General features: G+C 37.7%; 1 protein-coding gene across 1 annotated transcript in view; it reads right to left on the reverse strand.

Annotated features, from left to right (window-relative positions):
* Positions 1-21028, reverse strand: part of LOC150079591 (cation-dependent mannose-6-phosphate receptor-like) — a 100673-nt gene extending 79645 nt beyond the window's left edge. Inside the window, exons 1-2 of the mRNA XM_090383561.1 lie at positions 20802-21028; positions 8032-8134 (exon numbers count right to left, since the gene is read on the reverse strand). The gene's annotated coding sequence lies outside the window, so the exon portion shown is untranslated. The remainder of the gene's footprint in view (positions 1-8031; positions 8135-20801) is intronic.
* Positions 21029-21733: the final 705 nt, after the last annotated feature.

A 21733-nucleotide genomic window follows, 5' to 3' on the forward strand; every position in this document is an offset into this window, starting at 1 on the left:
TACTTTCAGTCTCTCTAATTCCAGGGATGACTGTATTACTAAGTTCTCTACAGAGCCCCATATTTTTACCAGCTCCACTACCATATTTGCTGTGACTGTTTTCCCCTTTTTGAAGACTTGTAGGAATTTGGTTTTTAATTCCATTAAGGTCTCTAGGTTGGATTCACATGTGGGATGGTCCAGTCCATTTGTGTCGTTTATTGTTGTGTCATTTTCATTTCCCCTTGTGGAGGTATTTGGTAACTTGTTTCTTAGTTCGGTCGCTAATTCTTCTAGGGGGTCTTTCCCCCCTGGTGCCAGAGTCAGGTTTCCTGCCATCTCAATCGTGGAGGCTGATGTCCCACTACTGGTTGAGGTACCCATTTTTTCCTGGTTTCAATGCCTGCTTCCGCTACTCAGTTAAATATGTTGCCTTTGGGGAACCAGTGTTTTCGCTATATTTTTTGTTCTAATTGTCCCAGGGCTTTGAAATTTTTTGGGTGTGTCGGTAACGTCTGGAATAGGCCAGATACCGATTTTTATCGCATTCGGTTAATTTGGGGCCGAGTTACCAGCTTTTTAAAACTTTCCCGCCAGGGGGCGCTGTAACTTGGGGGGGGGAGGTAAAATTTCTTATCCCCTACTTGCGACCTGAATATCAACTCTGTAGTGCCCCGGGGAGCTGAGTTATGGGCAGCCAAAGTTTTCTTACTAAATATTGTGATGTTCTTGTCTCAGGTTCAATATTGTCATCTCGTTGTCTTTATTATTTATGGGCTTAGTCGGGGCAGCAATTCCGAGGTTTCTATCTCTGTATGCTCTCCTCCTTTTAGTTGCTTCTTTTACTTGTCTTCCAGTACATATTTTTCCTGAAGTTGGTGATGTTCTTGGATGTAGGCAGTGTTGTATGTTTGGGTAGTTGGGATCTGTTGAGGAGGCCACCGGCAAAATATCAGCTTTATCAGCCCAGTAGTTGATTAGATATGAGTTTGGTGATAAGGATGGTGATGTTCCTGTCCTTTTCTGTATATGGTGTGCCTGCGTGATAGGGGTTAGGCTATTGGGGGCCTGTCCCAAGTACCATCCGATTTGACCCAGTATTCCCGGAGTTATGCATGTTTAAAATTTTTTTAGGGTGACGATGTTCTTGTCTTCCTTGTCTGTTGTGTTTTTACGCTAGCCCGTACGTAGCTTTGACGACCGCGTGTGCTGATCCGTTCCCTACTCTCACTATTGCAACCCCCAGATGCCCGTATGTTCACTGCTGTTGTCAATCGCGCCCTTCCCGTCAATTCCTTTGTTTGGACATTGGGGAAGAAGGCAATATGTCCACCTGGGTTGTTGTTGTTTTTTGTATGTAGGCCGCACGGCCGACGGAGATTTTCTCTTTCCGGCGTCTAATCACGCTATTTCTACTTTGGAGGTGTCCCCAGAGTCACCGACATTATCCCCAGTGTTCCAAAATACACAACAATATAAAATTAATGCCATAACATAAAGTTTTGTTGTCAGCAATTTCCTATATATCAGGCTGTATAGCTTCCCATGTTAAGTCTATAGGCCAAGCAACTATTCCATACGATTTTTTAATTTTAGTCTTACGACGCTAATTATTGCTGACAGCAATTAAAAAAAAACACTATATCACTAACCCGTTGTTCCTTCTTCCGTCCGATATCTTTTTATATCCATTTTGGCACTTTTAACTGTATTTTTAATCACTTTTTGATAACTTTTTCAGGAGCGCTGAAATTCACGACAGTTGATAGAGAGACGACCACCAGGATCGTTATACAGTGGCAACAGAAATTGACTAAAACTTCTTCAGAGTCTGAAAAACTCTCAAGTAGCCTCACTGAAGGTTCAGATGACTCCTGCCATGCTCAGCCAACTGATGGAAGGTGATGGTGAGAAAAATCCCAGCTCTCTGGCCTCTTGATTGTGAAAATATTTTAAATGATGGCAAATACCATCAGATTAAGTTATTTCATCAGGTCACTTATGGACAAAAATGTGGAGACCACACCCAAGGAAAGACCAGGGTTCTTGGGGACACCACTTGATGGGATAGACTAGAGGCCATCCATTTTGGAAAGGACTTCAAGGGCTTCCCAACATGAATGCTCACAAGCTACTAAGCTTGGTGGCTGTGCACCTTAGAAGGGACCTGACTAGAGTTGATGAGGCTCTGGGAGGGGATGGTGAAATTTTCACAGTTGTGGAATATATTACAACTAGAAGACATGGACTTAATATTGGTAGTGGGGAGAGGAGGGATAAAAGCATGAACTGGATTGTGGGGATCTTCTTTTGACAGGGAGTTGTGAATTAATGGACAGAATTGCCACCATGGGTGGATGGGTGAGGCTGACAGTTTTGGATAATCTTGGGGATGGTTGGGTCAGCAGCTACATATGGAAGACTTATGAGATGCTGAAGAAATTCTATACTGGCACTCCCCGACATAAGTAATACTTGACTTATGGAAATTCAACTTTAAGTTTTTGCTGGTCAATGCAAACTTTAAAAAAAATCATGGAAATGTATTCCACATCCATAAGAATGAATGGAGGTATCATGAAAATATCGTGATGTGAACACAATAGCACTGTTTTTTTTTTTTTGGTAATTTGTCCCAAGACTTCGGAAGTTGAAAATTTCGCTACATAACTAAGCTATTTATCTCTCTAAAATGTCATTTTTATAATGGAAATTGCACTACACTTTCATCGTTATCATACGCTCCATTATACGAATCAATTTTTGATGCCTTTTTGATATTTTTCTAAAGCACGTTTCTGCCAGTCAATACCATAAAACAATAAAAACAATTTGCACTTTCCAGTTTATTGAACTTTTCTGTTAGTGTATCTAATTATAAACAGGTAGTAAACACAATCTTATTGCATTTGTGATAATCCCGATAACTGGAATTGTTTGGGTTTTTACGTTATTATGGTGAAATGTGTTTCCCCTTCACTTAAATCTTCAATCATATAAGAAACAAATTTTCAGAATCTTCTCTTCATTCCTATTTACTTATTACAATAGTGAAGGGAAAGTGACCAATGAAAAGTGCAAGTGGTGGCAGTGCTAGGAAACCAAACAAAACTGATTTAGAAAGATGAAAATGATTAAGAAATACGAAGCAGGGCAAAGTTTGTCATCTATTGGACGAGAATTAGGTCTCTCTCCTTCAATAGTGAATGCTATTTTAAAAGACAGTGAGCGTATAAAAGAACATGTTAAAGGATCAACACATTTAAGATCAACAGTGATCACAAAGCAGCATTTGGGTGCTATATCGAAGATAGAAAAGCTATTAATACTATATGTATAGAATATCAGATTCAGAAGTGAGTACCCCTGAATCTAATGGGCATTCAAGCAAAAGCAAGAAGTATTTATGAAGATATTAAGGATAAGTACAGCCAACCTCAAGCCAAGTTCGTGGCAAGCAATGGGTCATTTAATAGCTTCAAGCATCGTGCTAGTTTCCACAACCTTAAAGTATGTAGTGAAGTCGCCAGTGACGATTCTGCAGCTGCAGAGAAATTTTGTGATGTGTTGGGAAAAAACCCTTCTAAATCTCCACAGCCCTCAACTTCTGCAGCAGCTTACTTATCAGCTGAAGAGTTATTTTGGCATGCTCAAAAGGTAAAACTTTCTGGTGTTACGACTGTCTCCTCTCTCTCTCTCTCTTTTTGTAATTTTGAAATATTTGTATATTCATGTAATTTTCCTGCGCATGAGATAAAAAATTTAATAATTCAATTTACATGTTCGTTGAACATTTTTTTGCTTCAATCAAATTTAGCACACGTAGTTGCGAGTTGAAAGACAAAACAGCGCAGAAATGGGAACTATAGGAAATTTTGGAATCGGTGAAAGCAATGAAAGAGGTGAAAGACTTGTGGAATTTGCAGAATCTCAAGGATTGTCAGTAATGAACACTTTTTCAAGAAAAGGGTGAACAGAAAGTGGACATGGAAGAGTCCAAATGGATTAACAACTAATGAAATCGACTTCATCCTCACTAACAGAAGATATATTGTGAATGATGTTACCGTCCTGAATAAGGTAAATGTTGGAAGTGATCACAGAATGGTAAGATGTACACTTGATATAGATGTAGGAAAGGAAAGGAAAAAAACTGACTCAAGTAAATAATACAAAGGTCTTTGAGATAACAGAAGAGAAGAAAAAGTGGTATTTACTGGAACTTAAGAACAAGTTTGAGCTTCTGCAGACTGCTCAGGACCAAGATATCGACGAGGAATATTACAACTTTCTGAAAGTGATAAAGTCCAAGAAACCTATAGGGAAAAAAGAAATCCAAAGAAGAAAAAATTAGTCAAGAAACACTTGATATGATGAACAGAAGGCGAAAAATGAAGAGCAAGATAAATACTAACAAGGAAAAAATTGAGTATACTGAGTTATGCAAAGCCATTAGAAAGAGACTCAGAGAGGACATAAGATTTAACACAAGAAAAGTAGAAGCATTAAAGGAAAACAAAGGATTTAAATCAGCAGCCATGAGCAGTAATACATAAAGACAAATGATACTGAAACTGAAGAATAGCAATGGTGTACTTATAAACAGCAGAGAAGGCATAATTCAAATAGCAGAAGACTGCTATAGAGAATTATACAAGGAGCAAGGGAATGATGCCAGCAGTGGGGAAGACGGATTGCAAAGTAGCAACGCATACGACATACCTGATATTCTTCCTGATGAGGTAGAACATGCATTGAAGAAAATGAAGAATCAGAAAGCCCCGGGGGAAGATGAAGTTACTGTAGAGTTGTTAAAACTGGGAGGAAGAGACATAACACAAAAATTGGCAAGACTCTTCACAAAGTGCATTAGAAAAGGTGTGATGCCTAAGCAGTGGAATAATGCAATCATAGCTTTGCTGCATAAGAAAGGAGATAAATCAGAAATTGGAAATTATAGACCAATTAGCTTGTTATCCCACATCTACAAGTTGTTCACAAGGGTCATTACTAACAGATTAGAAAGAATACGTGATGAGAATCAACCGAAAGAGCAAGCTGGCTTTAGGGCAGGATTCTCAACTATGGATCACCTTCACGTAATATCACAGCTAATGGAGAAAGCAAATGAATATAAAACACCATTATGCCTGGCATTTGTGGATTATGAAAAGGCATTTGACTCCATACAGCATAAGGCAATGTTTCGGGCACTGGAAAGACAAGGCATAGATACCCCACATATTATGATTTTGAAGAAAATATATGAGAGTGCTACCTCCTTTATTAGACTAGACAAAGACAGTAGGAAATTTAAAATCGAGAAAGGAGTTTACAAGGAGACAATATCTCCGAAGCTGTTTACTGCTGCCCTTGAGGAAGCTTTCAGAAGATTAGACTGGTCGCAGAAAGGAGTCAATGTGAACGGAGAGTACCTAAACCATTTACGATTTGCAGACGACATTGTGGTCATAAGCCCCGATCCCAAACAATTAGAGGAAAATCTTAATCAGTTATGCACAATTAGTAAAGATTTTGGACTAAAGATGAATATGGCCAAAACAAAAGGAATGATGAACAAGTATGCTACAGAAAGGGACATATTGATTGAAGGAGCAGTAATTGAAAAGGTAGAGTCATACTTATCTGGGACAAGTTAATGACTGTAAAAATGGCTGGAAGTCAAGAGAAGAATAATTTTGGATGGATAGCATTCGGAAATATAGTCACATACTGAAGAGCAATATCCCAGTTTGTGTGAAACGTAAAATAATGAACCAATGTATACTCCCTACCATGACTATGGAAGTGAAACTTGGGCACTCACCAAAAGAATGGAAGAGAAGCTGAGAACTACACAGTGAAGAATGGAACAAATTATATTGGGAATTAGACTGTTAGATAAGAAGAGAAACACATGGATTAGGCAGCAAACTCAAGTAAAGGACATTCTTATCAAAACTAAAGAACTAAAATGGTCTTGGGCAGGACACATAGCTCGTAGACATGATGACAGATGGACTAAGAAAATAACAGAATGGTACCCAAGAGGAGCTAGAAGAAAACCTGGAAGACAAAGGCGGAGATGGATAGATGAAATTCATGAGTTTGTGGGTAATAAATGGATGGCCAGTGCTCAAAACAGAAGGAACTGGAAAGTTGCTGGAGAGGCCTTCATCCTGCAGTGGATTGAAAATGGCTGATGATTATGATGTTGCGAGTGCTGCATAAGCATTTAGGGAAATTCCGACTTATTATTATCAACCACATAGTGCAAGGAAGCCTGAGACTTATGCTGCACCAGACAAAAAAAAAAAAATGAGTTACCCAGAGAAAGAGAGTTTGTTTGTTTGTTATTTGGTTTTTAGGAGCATTAGCAACTAAGGCTATATTGCTCCAGGGATATGCAGTGGTCATTCCCTGACCTTTCCGCATCCTCCGTATTTGGTGGTCACTGGCTCGAACCCCGGTCTAATCAAGAAGCGTGTGCTACGCACTGCTGCTCCTGCCCACCTGGCTACGGAGGTGTCGAGAAAGAGAGAGACAAAAGTAGAAGGGAATCACTAAGAGAAGAATGATGATATCCAGCTCAGGACTCTGGGTGTGCCAAGCCCATACTCACTAAATGTGAGCCCCTAGAGTTCCACGGAATGCAAAATGAGGAAATGCCACGATTCCAGAAGTTCAGATCTAGTGACCTGAACAGCTTAGCTGATTAAATATATTTAGGCCAATTGTTCAGTTTGACAACCTGCCAAGATCTACATTTTAAGATCCTGTTATAACTGTTGAAAAACTTGCTCAGTTATTTCACTGTTTATCACTTGCAATGGCTATGAATAGTGCAAAAATGTGAAAAATGGGTTCCACACATCACTAGAAAATCTTAGTTAAGGTAAACAAACACATTTTGAAAGATTTCTTACTAGGGGATTAGAAATGAGTGCTTTACCACTTAATCCACTGTTGACTAAAGTGTTAAGCAATGTCAACATTGGATAAGTGCCACAGATTCTACAATATCACATCCAAGAGGTGGTTTTCACCTCAGAAAGGATTTGCCATGTGTTTGGTGGGATATCTAAGTCATATTTTATTTTGAACTGCTTCAGCTCAATAGAATAATCCAAACGGAAGACTATTGCCAGTAACTCCAAAGTCTGATGTTGCATTGCAAGAAAAACTTCTTTTCTTCAATCACTAGGGTGTTATTTAATGAGGACAGCATATATTCTAAAACCACTCTAATCACTTGTTGAAAAATTGAGCTTTGTTAGAAAAAAAAAAAATTCCATATCTACCAGACTTCATACCATTAGGTTGCCATCTATTAATGACACTAACATGAGAGAAAGGAGCTTGCAATCAAAGACAAGAAGAAATTGAAAATTGAAGGACAAAAAAAAAAAAACTTGATTAAAACCTGGTTTTATGGGTTTATTTTTTTTTTGTTTCAAATAAAATTTTTTTTTCCTAGTAATTGCATACTGCTGTGCACCAGTGCAGACCTTGAAAGTTATATGTACTCTAATGCTGATCTAGAGAATTTGGACATGTGCTTTTGTAAAGGGCAGCTCCTAGAACATCAGTTCAACTCCTCCTCGTATCTCTGTGAAGAACAGTACCACCTGAAAAGAGCCAAATATGTGGGTAACGTACATTTGTGTGCGTGTTCTGCTCTGGCCTCTTGGCTACCCAGAATCATTAATCACCCGGAAAGATGATTCTAGGTACTTGTGTACACCACAGGAAAGTAGGCCAGTTCCAATAGGACTCATACTGTCTCAATTCGAGACAATGTCCCACCTTATGTTGCCAAAAGCCGATCTAGAGAATAGTTAACATAACTTGCAAGCCCACAACAGCTACTGATTAACTCACAAGCCCTTCTAAACTTAATTTGACCTCCCCTGAATTAGCTGATTTGTCTCTGTAATCATAAAATCAAATTTATGCTTTCAAAACTTGGGTAGACACATGCAGTAGTGTCATAAAATATGCATTATACTAGAGTTTCATTTCACAAAAATGAAAATATATTAAAGAACTTACTGCTACTCCACCAGAACAGTCTCCACTTTCTTCAAAATCAAAACATGGATTATACGAGTATAGGTATGGATCATTTTTAGTATTTGTTTTCAGATAAGACCACCTAAAACAAATATTTTTAAATAAATTTTGTTAAATACTGATATCCAAAATTAATCAACAAACAACATAAATCTCAAATTATGTATTATAATTTAATAAATATTTTAAAAAGATGTGATTTTATATGAAACAAATGGACACAAATTTGCGCAAAAATCTGACAATATACTGGCCACTAAGAATGTGAGAATGAACAGCAAAATATAAAACATAATATTATTATCAGTGGTAGTAGTAGCAGTAATATATGATGCAAGAAAACAAGTTTATAGAGCATCAGCCAAAAAAAAAAAAAAAAACCTCCCCCACAATCATAAGATGGAAGCTTATTTAGAAGACCATGACAAACATGATCAGAAGCATTTGAAATGTCAAGAGCATCTGCTTGAGTTTCACCAAACTCTTCCATTGAATTTTTCCATAGAGGGATAACATAAACCAGAATATTACCAGTGGATCAACACTGATGGGATCCATATTGGCAATCATTGATCGGATGGAATGTTTCTAGAGTTTTTAGTTAATTGATTTCTACATTACTTTAGAAAGAGTAAAAGTGCAATGGGACAATAACTGGATGGGAGGAATTTTTTACCCTTTTTAAGAACTGGCTGGATATGAGCAAATTTCCACACAGAAGGGAAAACACATTTGGAACAAGAAAGTCAAAAAAGATGAAACAGAACAGAAGTAAGCTCAGCAGCATAGGTTTTGAGAACAAGTGGAGAAATACCATCAGGATCTGGTCTGGTAATAACTGCTTTACAATTGTTACGAGCTTTAGTGTAGGAAGAAAATTAAGCTGGCGATTTGGATACAAGCCAATTGCAATAGGCAATGTTCTTAACTTGAACAGCCTTGGCACATTTATTAGAAAATCAAGGTTTAAATAAAGGATGAGATTTTACAGTGGAGTTTGGAATAAAGGATTCATCCCTACAAGAATAATTTCACTGACACGATCTGAGCAAACGTTGACATCAGAAGTTTTGAAAAAGTAATCCTACCAAGTAAAAGAAATTTGCAGATCATCCCATTTTGTATTGTAATACCAAACAATAGCAATGTGACAAAGGCTCCATTGGGGAAGAGACCATCACCAAGTTGTGATCTGATGTGCCTAGAGGACCACTCACCTCAACCGATTACTTAGAAGGGTTGTTTGTGAGAAAAAAATTCAGCGTGTTGACTGTGCGGTCAGGATTGTCTGGTATTCTGGTAGGTAAATGAACAATCTGTGTGAGGTAATTAGTAATTACAAAAGTGTCTCACCATCTTGGTCTGTGTGACTACAAAACGGAAGCCAGTCGGAATTGCAAACATTAAAATCACCAAGGAAAATTACCTCACTATTAGAAAAGTTGGACTGAAGAAAGTAAAGTTTCAAAGAGAGGAAGTCAAAGAATTCCAATTAGTGGAGTTGGGAGAACGATAGAAGCAACAGATGAATTTGACAGAATATGGTAGAAGGATTTTAAGTCACAGAAGATCAAAAAGAAAAGAAAAGATTCCAAATTACTAAGTCTCAGACAGGGAATATCAGAATGCACAAGTACCACCTTTGAAGAGAAAGGAATCATACAGTGAATAATTCAGACAACTGAGATGAGCAGTAGTTGAATCAAATGAAAACAGATTCTGTCAGAAAAAGTACATTGGGTTTCGCAGACTAAGTGGAAATGGACATTGAGATCAGAACTGAGACCAAATATATTTGTGAAATGAACAAGGAAGTGTTTGGGAGGTTTAGATCTTTTTGCAGATAAGTTTGCTCTATTAGTCTAACAATTCATGGTGTATTCAGTGGTAAGAAAAGGTGGGGGGGCAATGCTGTATGAAGAAATGAAATTTTTGGATATGGTGTAGACATCGTAAGAATATACCCAGCTCCTTGACATAAAGTGGCCTTGACAATGTCTCCCACCTACACAATACTTGGACTCCTTCCAGTCACTATCTGGCAGAGTAGAGGCAGCAAGATTATACACTAGCTGATTTGGAAGCCTCCTAGAGAGTTACCAAGAGGTTCTGTCCGGTGTACTAACTAGTAGCCAGCCCGCAAACACCATTTTAGAGCTATACCCTCAAAATGTTACGAAGATTGGATCTCACCATGATGTCCATCATAATCTCAAAAGACATCAGTCATACTGTATGATGGAAGAGATGTGGGAGGGTTAGCTGGAGCTTTGCTCTGGAGACTAAACATGGGTTCCACCACTCACTCAAAGACTCTAATAAGCAAAATAGTGGTACTGCACCGGTTGATGAGTCATACCACCTAGTACTGGCTGGTAACACAGAGGGGCAGCATTCCTCCATGTGGTGTGGGTGCTACACCTCGCCTCATGTTGGTTTGCACTTGAGTGGTCATCCACAGTGTGCTAGGTGCCATATTTCAGGACTTTCACATGGGGTTACACCCAGGATTACTAAGTATCCCACCATTGCGAAGGTGCAAGCAGAGATTTGATTTCGCTGTCACAGACAGACCAGATTTTGCCGAAATTAGATCCACTCCACTTGAGTGTCATCAGAATATCAGTTCCATCAGTGTTTTAGACTCCCAGGTAGCAAGCACAGCTTGGCATATCTGAAAGAATGTCCGCAACATCCTTAAGGACTAAAGTTTATACAACATCAGTCAAAAAACACTACCTAACTCATCTTTCCATCCCTTCTACAATTTTTTTTAAAACTGTTCTTTAAATTTATTCAAACTAGCCACTTCCATGACACTCAATTACTCTCTGGCTGAAAGCAAACTTTTGCACATCTATCCGGCAGTCATCCTTTTTCAATTTATTTTCCTTTATGTGTGTTGTAGGAGAAAGTTTTAAAGATACCATCAGCATTTAGTCTGCTCAATCTATTCAAAGCCATAAACACCTCAATCAGATCTCTTCACAGGTGCCTAGTCAGATGCTGCAATTTGCTGACCCGAAGCCTTTCTTCGTAAGAGTACCCTTTTGTTCCCCTCACTAATCCTGTGGCCCTCTCTGTACGTGTTCCAACAGATCCACATCCTTCCTAAAATGAGGCTTCCATGGTCAGGATGGGGCTTGACCATTGCTTTACACAATGGGATAATTACTTCCTGATTGCTTCTAGAAAAATTCCAGTACATCATTGATAAAACCCCACGAGCTGTCCTGAGATGAATCACAATTTACAAGAAATTCCATTTCTTGTAAAATCATTCATTCCTAGGCAGAATAAAGAAAAGAAAAAAAACATACTATTACCAGCAAGGTTTCGGGAATAACATAAGTAGTTTCTGCAGAGCTATTTGTGAAACCTATTGTAAGATATACCCCTTGAAAGTTGGTTTATACACATTCACTGCCAATTTTCAAGGTGCAAAAGGTCCACAATTCTCCATATTTCTGAAATTTTAAATACAGAGAATAATAACCAATGGATTGGTCCAAATGGCCACCACAATCACCCCACCTCGCATCCATTACTTTGTGTGGGGCGACATGAAATCCATGGTTTATTTTATGTGCATTACCACACAAGATAAAATGAGAAACCACATTTTGGAAGATGCTGAAACCATTAATAATCCTGAAATAAGTCATGCCAGTAATTGTGGATTCATTACACTGAAAAAAAATGTAGGACACTGAACAACTGCTTCAGAGGTTTATTTATTTATTTATTTTTTGATCGTTTAATATCTCGGAAATACTGACTTTTGAGACATGTTTATAGGAACTTTTTTCTTATTTTTAGCTGTCAAATATGCTCCTATATTTGTTTCGTGCAATTCTGAAACATGCACGAGACAAAATGAATGTGTAAGAGTTTTATTTTATTTCTTTTTTTTTCTGCTAGATCAGCTGGACAGAGGAAAAATACCTGTCGTGGAAAAGTATAGAACTTAGGTCTTGTTCCCCAAACTGTTTTTTTTTTTTTTTTGTATTTTACATTATTTGGTTGTAAAGAAAGAACTTGAACAGTCTTAGATGAAATCATAGCTCCATCTAATACAGGACCAACAATTCAAAAATTAATAAAAGTGCTTTGGAAAAATATCTATAGACAATACACAAGCACACTATCACTAGATTATTATCTCATAGTGGCAGATCTGATGGTATAGTTTTGCCAACAGTTCTTATTATGTCTTAGCACATTGAGTTGATATTCTAGGCTGGTTCATGGACTGCTTCGAATACTGTATTTGTGACTACATAAATCATTTAAATTGGCTTAATCTGCTGCTTAAATCTGCATCTTGGAGGCTTTCATTTTGATAATTATTTAAATAGTGATTTATGGTAAAAGTAATAATTCTGAAGTAGAATAAAAATTTAGTCGAATACATCAAATATCATGATTAACAATAAGTGCCTGCCTGGCAACCCAAAGGTCGCGGGTTCGATTCCCGCCTCGGGCTGGATATCATGATGGTGCTGAACCAACCGGTTGGTTGGATATCCCGGCCACGATACACAAAAGAAGCAAGAAAAAACTGGTTCCTTCGTGTATTGATCACATCATACGAAATAAATAAATAAATGATTAACAATGATCACTAAATGAACATTAATATGTTGCCCAACCAAAATATTAAAGAATACACATAATTGGCATGCAAGTTCACCTTTAGCAGCAATTTTATCAGTAGTCCTGTTTGGCATGGATTCACCTAAGTGAATGTAGGTACACTTAATACATCAAATAACATGGCATTAACAGTAATCACTAAATGTACACTAATACGTTGTCCAACCAACATAGTAGAGAATATGTGTAATTAGCATGCAGGTTTTTACCTTTGGCAGTTTTATCAGTAGTCCTGTGTGGCATTGATTCACGTAAGTGTATGTAGGTATCCTTGGTGATGCTACTCCATTCCTATTTTCAAATAACCTTAAATGTGGCCAATTCTTTGGTTGCTTGGTCCATCTCAGATGCTTCATGCCGGATGATCCGACAGATTCTCAATAGGATTTATGTCCACTGACTGCAGGCCATGGCAAACACTGCATATTGTTGGAATGCTTTGCATACCATTACTGCAAAGTTCATGTCTTATGGGTTGTGATATTATTATGGAAGAGTCCATTACTCTCTAGGTTTAATATTGGCTTTATGGATGAACCTGGTCTACACGAATCTGAAAATTTACACTCTGAGTAACTCTTGAAGAAGTAAGAGTTAACTTGTTAAAGAAATGCAAGAATAAGACAGTTATCCTATTTAAACTTATACAGCATTGAGCCTTACTGCTTAGGCGCCTCCGTAGCCAGGTGAGCAGGAGCAGCAGTGCTTAACACACGCTTCTTGATCAGACCGGGGTTCAAGCCTGTGACCACCAAATACGGAGGATGCGGAAAGGTCAGGAAATGACCACCGCATATTCCCAGAGCAATATGGCCTTAGTTGCTAATGCTCCTAAAAACTAAATAACAACAACAAAAGCCTTACTGCTTACACCGTATAAATTTTTCGTTCATATTGTCTCAGTGAATGTTAGTATACCACTACAATTGATATACTAATAATTTTAACTTTAATTAAGTAGTTTTCTGTTGTGCATGTTTTCAGAATTTATCAAAATTTTTCTGTGGCTATTTCACGTCGCTATATTCTTGACAATCTTTGTAAATATATTGTTTTTTAAAAATAAAAATCTGCATTCACTAATTTTTTTTTTATATATAAATGATAAAGATCATATTCTTTATTATTTTGGTTGAGCAACATATTAGTGTACATTTAGCAATCATTGTTAATCATGATATCTGATGTATTCAACTCAATTTTTATTCTACTTCAGAATTATTACTTCTACCATAAATCATTATTTAAATAATTATCAAAATGAAAAATTCCAAGATGCAGATTTAAGTAGCGGATTTAAATGATTTATATAGTCACAAATAAGGTAAGTCCAAGCAGTCCATGAGACAGCATAGAATATTGCTTCAACGTGCTAAGATATGATAAAAACTGTTGGAAAACTATACCTATCAGATCTGCCACCATGAGGAGATCTGAAAAGAGCTAAAGGATTTGCAACTGTAATTTGATGTAGCCATTGTTTGAGACCAGGAGGGGTAGTAAAAGACTGTTTGAAATTATTGCAGTGGGGACAGAATTTGTACTTTCACTTATGATAGGAACTTGTCACTATTGTTCTACTAGGAATACATTTTACTCATTCAAAGGAATATAAATGATCCAGGTCCTCTACAAGTATATAATATGTGGATATAATTATCCTGTATAAATAACAGTTTTCAGTAAAACTGGAATGCAAAACCAATTTAAACAAGTGTAAATCTGGAAAGGTATGTTAACTTGTAGTTATAGTGTAATTATGGGTTCTGAAAGAAACAAAGATATAGGTAAACACCAGTAAAACCAAGCTCAGCGTAAGGAACAATAGGATTTGGATTGCTATAAAATCTAGATGGGGTAATAGATTTAGAGATAATGTATATTAGCTAGTTCTCAAGCTTAATACCAATAAGCTCTTTCTCTCCTACAACTTAATATATTTAAGATACTGAATCTAAAATATTCATTCAGGGTTGTGTGCTGCCATAAGCTTGGTCAGGCTCATGGAACCTATTGTTGCCAAGGTATCCATTGTATCCATTTTTCAACTGATCCATCTGCTACATGACTGGCTAATCAACACATGTACATTCAATGGTAAAAAAAAAAAAAAAGGTAAAGTGCAGCCATTATCAACCCACTGCAGGATGGAAGCCTCCTCAACAATTCATGCTGAGGGCAATGGACCATAATCTGCCACGCTAGCCCAGGGGCTTGAACCCCGGTCTACTCAAAGAGCGTGTGCTACTGCACTCCCGCTCATGACCACTCGGCTACAGAGGCCGTACTGATATCTTAAATCTATTTTTGGTAACCAAATTCAGTCAAGTCCTACTGTTGTCTAGATATATCCTAATGTTGTTAGAGTACATGAAATTCATTAATGCATTCAATGAGTATTGTTACATAGTCATCTATAAATACTCAACTGAGCCAACAACAAAGAAGAATGTTCCTTATGTGGCAGTAATATACGTGCCTGAAAACTATATATTCCGATAACCAACTTCACTCCTTGAGAATGAAAAAGGAAACTTTCTGCAAAGAGGAAATCAAGCGACCTCTGGTCCAAAAATGACTAATTCAACCAGAATACAAAAGTTCCATCCATATACAGACCTTGAACCTATGCACAGGTTCAGGATTTTTCTTTGGTGGGGATGAATCACTGGGGGAGCAGGGGTGCTGAGAATTAGAGCCATCAATATAGAGCAGTGGTTCCCAAACTGTGTTCAGTGTATTCCTTGGGATCTGCGAACAGTTCCAGGAGAACTGTGGATAATTTCTATAATGGCTACTTTGAATTTTACTTATTTTTTAAAATAAAATATAAATATCATTACAGACGACGTTACATCTGACATGAGAATTCAATTGCTCCCAACTTTAAAGGACTTTGTGAGATGAAAAAAAAACCACACCATCCTTCACACTAGTACCCTACGAGGTATGATTGATTGTATACTCAAATAGTGACAGTTTATTATTCAGTTATTTTTTGTGTCAGTCTGAAAAAGGTATATTGTAAACATATAATAAATCAGTCCTGAGATCAAAATTAAAAATTTATAATACCTCATCCAGACACCCCATATTTAATTTAGCTAGGAAGTGAAAATCTGTGGTTATTTTTCAAAGCCAAAAGGGGTCCAAGAGCAAAAAAAAGTTTGGAAAACACTGATCTAGAGAATTACTCAATTCTTTTTGTTTTAGAATTAGCATTAGTAGAGGCATACAATGCAACAAAGAAAGCTTATGCAGCATCAGCCAAAAAAAAGAAAAACCCTCCCATTTCACCCCTCCATTCATTCCAAATGCACAGCCAGCAAAGTCTTAAATTTATTTAGGCTATTACCTTCCACAACAAAAGATGGAAGCCTGTTCCACCAATCAACTACCCGCTGGCTAAACACAAATTTCTGCACATCTATTCTACAATTATCTTTTCTCGATTTGAAACCGTGCCCCCTCAGGTTCTTAGTCTGAGCAAGAGGATGAATTCCATCAGCATTCAGCTTGCTCAACCCATTCAAGGCCTTATACAACTCAATCGGATCACCTCACAGGTGCATACTCTCCAGGTGCTGCAATTTGCAGAACTTAAGCCTTTCTTGGTAAGAGCACCCCTTTGTTCCCTTCACCAATCTTGTTGCCCTTCTTTGTACTCGTAGCAACTCTACATCCTTCCTAAAATGAGGCCTCCAGACCACTGTACACAGTACTCTAGGTGTGGCCTGACCATTGCCTTGTATAGGGCTCACATCTGGTGAGTATGGGCTTGGCACACCCAGGGTCCTGAGCTGGATATCATCATTCTTCTCTTCTTGGTGATTCTCTCTCTCTCTCAGGGTAACTCGAGAATTTTTTTTTTTTTTTTTTTTTTTGGCTGGTGCAGCATAAGCCTCAGGCTTCCTTGCACTATATAGCTAATAATAATCACCTCCCTGCCACTGCTAGCAAAATTCCTAGATATCACTGACAAGACTCCATGACCTGCCCTGGCAGCCCGTCTGCATTGCTCGGCGAACTTCATATTTGACTGCACAATTACCCCCAGGTCTTTTTCACTTTCTACTTCCCTGAGTGTAGTACCTCATAATTTGTCAATGTTAAACTTCAGTTGCCACTTCTCGGCCCATTTCCCCAACTTATCTAGATCCAGTTGGAGTAGCATACTGTTTTTAACAACCCTGCCAACCTTCATATCAACTGCAAACTTGGACATTAAACCTGATAATAATAATACAACTCAATCGCTTCATCAATATCATTGATAAATATACAAAACAACAATGGGCCCAACACCGAAATCTGAGGAACTCCACTAATAACATTTGTCCACGAAGAGCAGTGTCCATTGATTACCACTCTCTGTCGTCTCCCACTCAACCATCCCTTTATCCATTGTAGCAACTTACCCTTAATGCCATACCTCTCCAATCTGTACAGCAGTCTTCCATGTGCAATAGTATTAAAAGCTTTCCTGAAATCCAAGTATATGATATCAAAATTATTTTTGGCATTTAGTTCCTTAGTGACCACATCATAGTATCCAATAAAATTGGTCAGACAAGACCTCCCATTTAACAAGCCCATGCAGTGTCTTAACTATTACTGCAGTCTTGTCTAGATGATCCTGCAATGCTTCTTTAACCAGTGATTACAATATTTTCCCTGGAACACAAGTTAAACTAACAGGTCTGTAGTTACTTGTCGCCTTTTGAACCCCCTTTGTGAATTGGTGATACATTTGCACACCTCCAGTCCATGGGTACCACCCCTGAGTCCAAGAAAGCTCTCATAATTATGGCTAAGGGTTTGCTTACTTCCTTTGCTGCCTCATTTAATATAACTGGATAGATCCCATCCATCCCAGGTGTCTTCCTTATGTTTAACTTCAACAATTTCTCCTCCACTTTGCTCTCAGTTATTACCAAATCACTTAACTCGCCGTTAGAGTTTGATAAACTTCTGGTGCTCCCCTCATTGAATAACTCCTCATGTGCGAATGTAGATGCAAAATACTCATTCAGTTTATCAGCTACCTGAGCATGATCATCAATAGTCAACCCATCTATGTTAAGTGGTCCAATCTGATTTATCCCTTTCCTTCTAGAGTTTACATAAGTAAAGAACTCTTTGCTGTTTTTCTTGTTTTGATGGGGGTTATTGAAGGATGGCTAGCCTAGAAGCCACTTCCCTTATTCAAACCTACATGAATGCAAACAATTTCCACATGGTGTGGAAAAACAGTGACCACATGTACTGGCCTCAGGAGTACATTATGGGTGGCACTTCCAGTTTTTTTTTTTTTTTTTTTTTGGGCCATTTAAAAAAAAAAAAGGTTTGCTGTCAGTTATTAAGAATTATTATAAATGATACTGATGATGGTATATCAGGCTTAATGTCCAAGTTTTCAGACAATACGAAGGTTGGCACTGTTGCTAATGACACTAATGAGAGTACACTGCTGCAACAGGATCTAGAAAAGTTGAGCAGATGGGCTGAGAGGTGGCAAATGAAGTTTAACATTGACAAACGTAAAGTACTACATATGGGAAGCAGTAATCCCAGAGTAATGTATCAACTCTGTGGTACTACACTGACAGTGGTAGAGAATGAAAAGGACCTGGGGGTAATTGTGCAAGCAGATATGAAGTTTTCTGAGCAGTGCAGACGGTCTGCAAGAGTAGCTCATGGTGTCCTGAAAAAAGCCTCTGAAATTGGGCAAATTCATATTTTAGCAATAAATAGACTCATACACCAACCATGAAAATATAAGTATTTTACTGTAACTAAAATATTTACAAATAAAATAAAATATATTTACAAAAACTGCTATTATATTAAATTAAATTATGTACATTGTAAAAAAAAAAAAAAAAAAAAAACATTAAAACTATGAAGAAATCCTTGCAATAAAATACACTAAAATAAACCGGATTAAAAGCGATAAAAACAATAAAAATCTGGCGCTTTCGGAAGCATCGGCTTCCTTCCTCAGCAATAATAAAACTTCCTGCAGCACATCCTTATATAACAGGCTCACGGTACTTATACACGTGGTTCAGTCGGCGCATGGTCTGAACTGGAAGCGGAAACAGCTCGGGAACGTGTCAAGCAAAACCGTACATCCATATTTAGGATGATAGTGTGAAACAGAGGATGCATACGCATACCTCTGTCCCTATTCATAATATTGTGGTCGGATGAACAGATTCGTAGGCTCTCGAGCCATTTACGGTTCCAGAACCCATGCGCTCGATCCACAATAACCGCATCCTCTGGGGAGATTTGATGCTGCTTCTCCCAAAAATGTTCGGCCACAGCAGACTTATTGTAATCAGCGGTTTTTATAGCATTTGCATGTTCCCCCAGACAATCTTTGAGCCGTCGTTTTGTTTTGCCCACATAACTCATGGTGTCTTGTCAATGATATACAGGAATTCTTGTCAATGATATACAGGAATTTTTCTAGCAGGGATAAGGAGGTGATTATCCCCTTGTATAAAGCAATGGTCAGGCCACACCTTGAGTACTGTATACAGGTCTGGAGGCCTCATTTTAAGAAGGATGTAGAGCTGTTGGAATGAGTACAGAGAAGGGCAACATGAAGAATGGAACAAAGGGTTGCTCTTACAAAGAAAGGCTTGTTTTGCAAATTACAGTGTCTGGAGACTAGGCACCTGAGAGGTGATCTGATTGAGGTGTATAAAGCCTTGAATGGTTTGAGCATGCTCAATGCTGATGGGATTCTTCCTCTTGCTCAGAATAATCATCCGAGAGGGCATAAATTCAAACTGAGGAAAAACGGTTGTAGGATAGATGTGCAGAAGTTTGCCTTTAGCCAGCGGATGGTTGATTGGTGGAACAAATTTCCATCTGTCATTGTAGAAGTTAATAGCTTAAATAGGTTCAAGGCAGAACTTGACAAACATTTGGAGTGAGTGGATGGGTGAAATAATGGTTTTTTTTTTTTTTTTTTGGCTGATGCTATATAAGCTTGCTTTTTTGCATCTGTGCCTTTGCTAATGCTATTATATGTGATGTGCAATTAGTTTCTGTTAACAAATCCACTATTAAACAATTAGCAGTACACCACTGCATGCATTATTTAACTTCAACCAGGTGACCTAAACAAGTTTCAGCCACTGTTGATGGAATTTTTACAAATGTAGTAAATGAGGGGCTAGGAAAGTTACATTTTCTTGCTGGATAAGCGCATTTCCCGATATAAGAATGTTTCGACTATCTCACGATGTACGTAACCTGTTACACTAACCTATTTGTCACAAAAAATGAATGACAGATATGAAATTTTTTTCAAGAGTGGTTTCTAATGAAAACTTTATTACTCTATCAACTTCTCTTTTTTTTAGTTAAGTTTTGTCATGTAGGCTTTGTTGCTCCTTTTCAAGGACGTGTGCTTGATCATGATGAAAAGTGTTGACTCGCTGGATATAGGGAAAAAATGCTGATTGACAAGAAACGTAACTTTTCTGGTAGTAGTAGTGGCATGTAATGCAAGAAAGCAAATGAATGAGCTTATGCAGCATCAGCCAAAAAAAAAAAATAATAAATAAATAAAATCACACCATTCCCTCCAAATGCCTGTCCAGTTCCTCCTTAAATTTATTTAACCTATCAACTTCCACAACGACAGATGGAAGTTTGTTCCAGGTGACTTGTTCTTTAAACTTTACAGACTTTAATAGGAAATCCTACAACGATAAAACAATGAATTACATTTTTTTTAAAAGAGCATGGCTGAAATAAAAGAAATCGCATATTTGTACAATTCATAGAAAACACAGATATTACTATAAAATTCAGGATGAACTCCAACATGACAAGCATAACAAAGATAGCGTGAATCTGGAAGCTTCAATCAAAGACATAAAATTGGAATTTACGCAGGAAACAACTCTGTATAAGATCTCCAGAAAAAATTTACGAGGATATGATTCTGAAGATTTCACTTGGCCTCAGTGAGACTCAAAGCCGTCAAAACCCGTTCACTCAATATTTGACTGTTGTTCAAACAAATATGCATAAGATCACCTGGTAAAGCAGAGTTGACAAAATAAACTTACCGAGGCTCAGGAAAAGTAGAAAGGGCTTCTAAATTTATTAAACTTCCATTTGAAACCTGCAGCTACATGAACTTTCACGATAACAACTTTCAGAAGTTACAAAAGAAAGTAAAAGCCCAATAACGTAACAAACACTAAGTTGAATATACCACTCTGCGTAACCAGCCATCTCAGAAATGACAAAAGCGCCTCTGTACAGCAGACCACAGCATGAACCGAAGACATACAGCAGAAGTTTATCGTTTTCAAGAACAGTGTTTAAGATATATTACTCTGGGGAACAGGAGTAGTAGTAATATCTTACTACTGTGCCCCAGAGTGTAATATCTTAGTAATATCTTACTACGCTATGCTCTGGGGTTTCAAAACTTTAAACTGCTCGACGTCCTCACCCGCAATAAAACAGCTAATATGAAAAGAAGACTATAAACACCCTTCACAACCACAGTAAATTAATTAAAGTATAAAAGGCCTAAATAAATAATATATTTGTCTGTAAAGAGCAGAAACATAAATGTTCCTCATAACAAAACCGGATCAACCCTGAAGGAAAATGTCTTTTGGTTCTCTGATTATTAGTTATCTTATAATTATATCACATGCAGCCGACAGGTCATTGACATTGACATTACAGTGATAAATACTAGTTTATCACTGTAATGTTTTCATATTCTGAGCAAACATATAAACTAGTCTTCTCTTTTCTTCTTTTTTTTTTTACTTTTCTCTGAAATCAATCAATATCCACATTTGGAAGAGAAAGGCCGAGAAGAAGTTGGCAAGAAAAGGTGACGAGCTATGTGGAGAGAAGAGGCGTTAGCTGGGAAGAGCTGAAGAGAGAGTGAGATAAATGGAGAAATCTGGTTTCCTTAGCAACCCTGCAAGAGGTGGAACGACAATGGATAAGTAGATAAACAAGAAATTTAGCACAG

This window comes from Mastigoproctus giganteus, chromosome 10 (assembly GCF_048544385.1).
Source record: "Mastigoproctus giganteus isolate SK-2022 chromosome 10, ASM4854438v1, whole genome shotgun sequence".
Lineage (NCBI taxonomy): Eukaryota > Metazoa > Arthropoda > Arachnida > Uropygi > Thelyphonidae > Mastigoproctus > Mastigoproctus giganteus.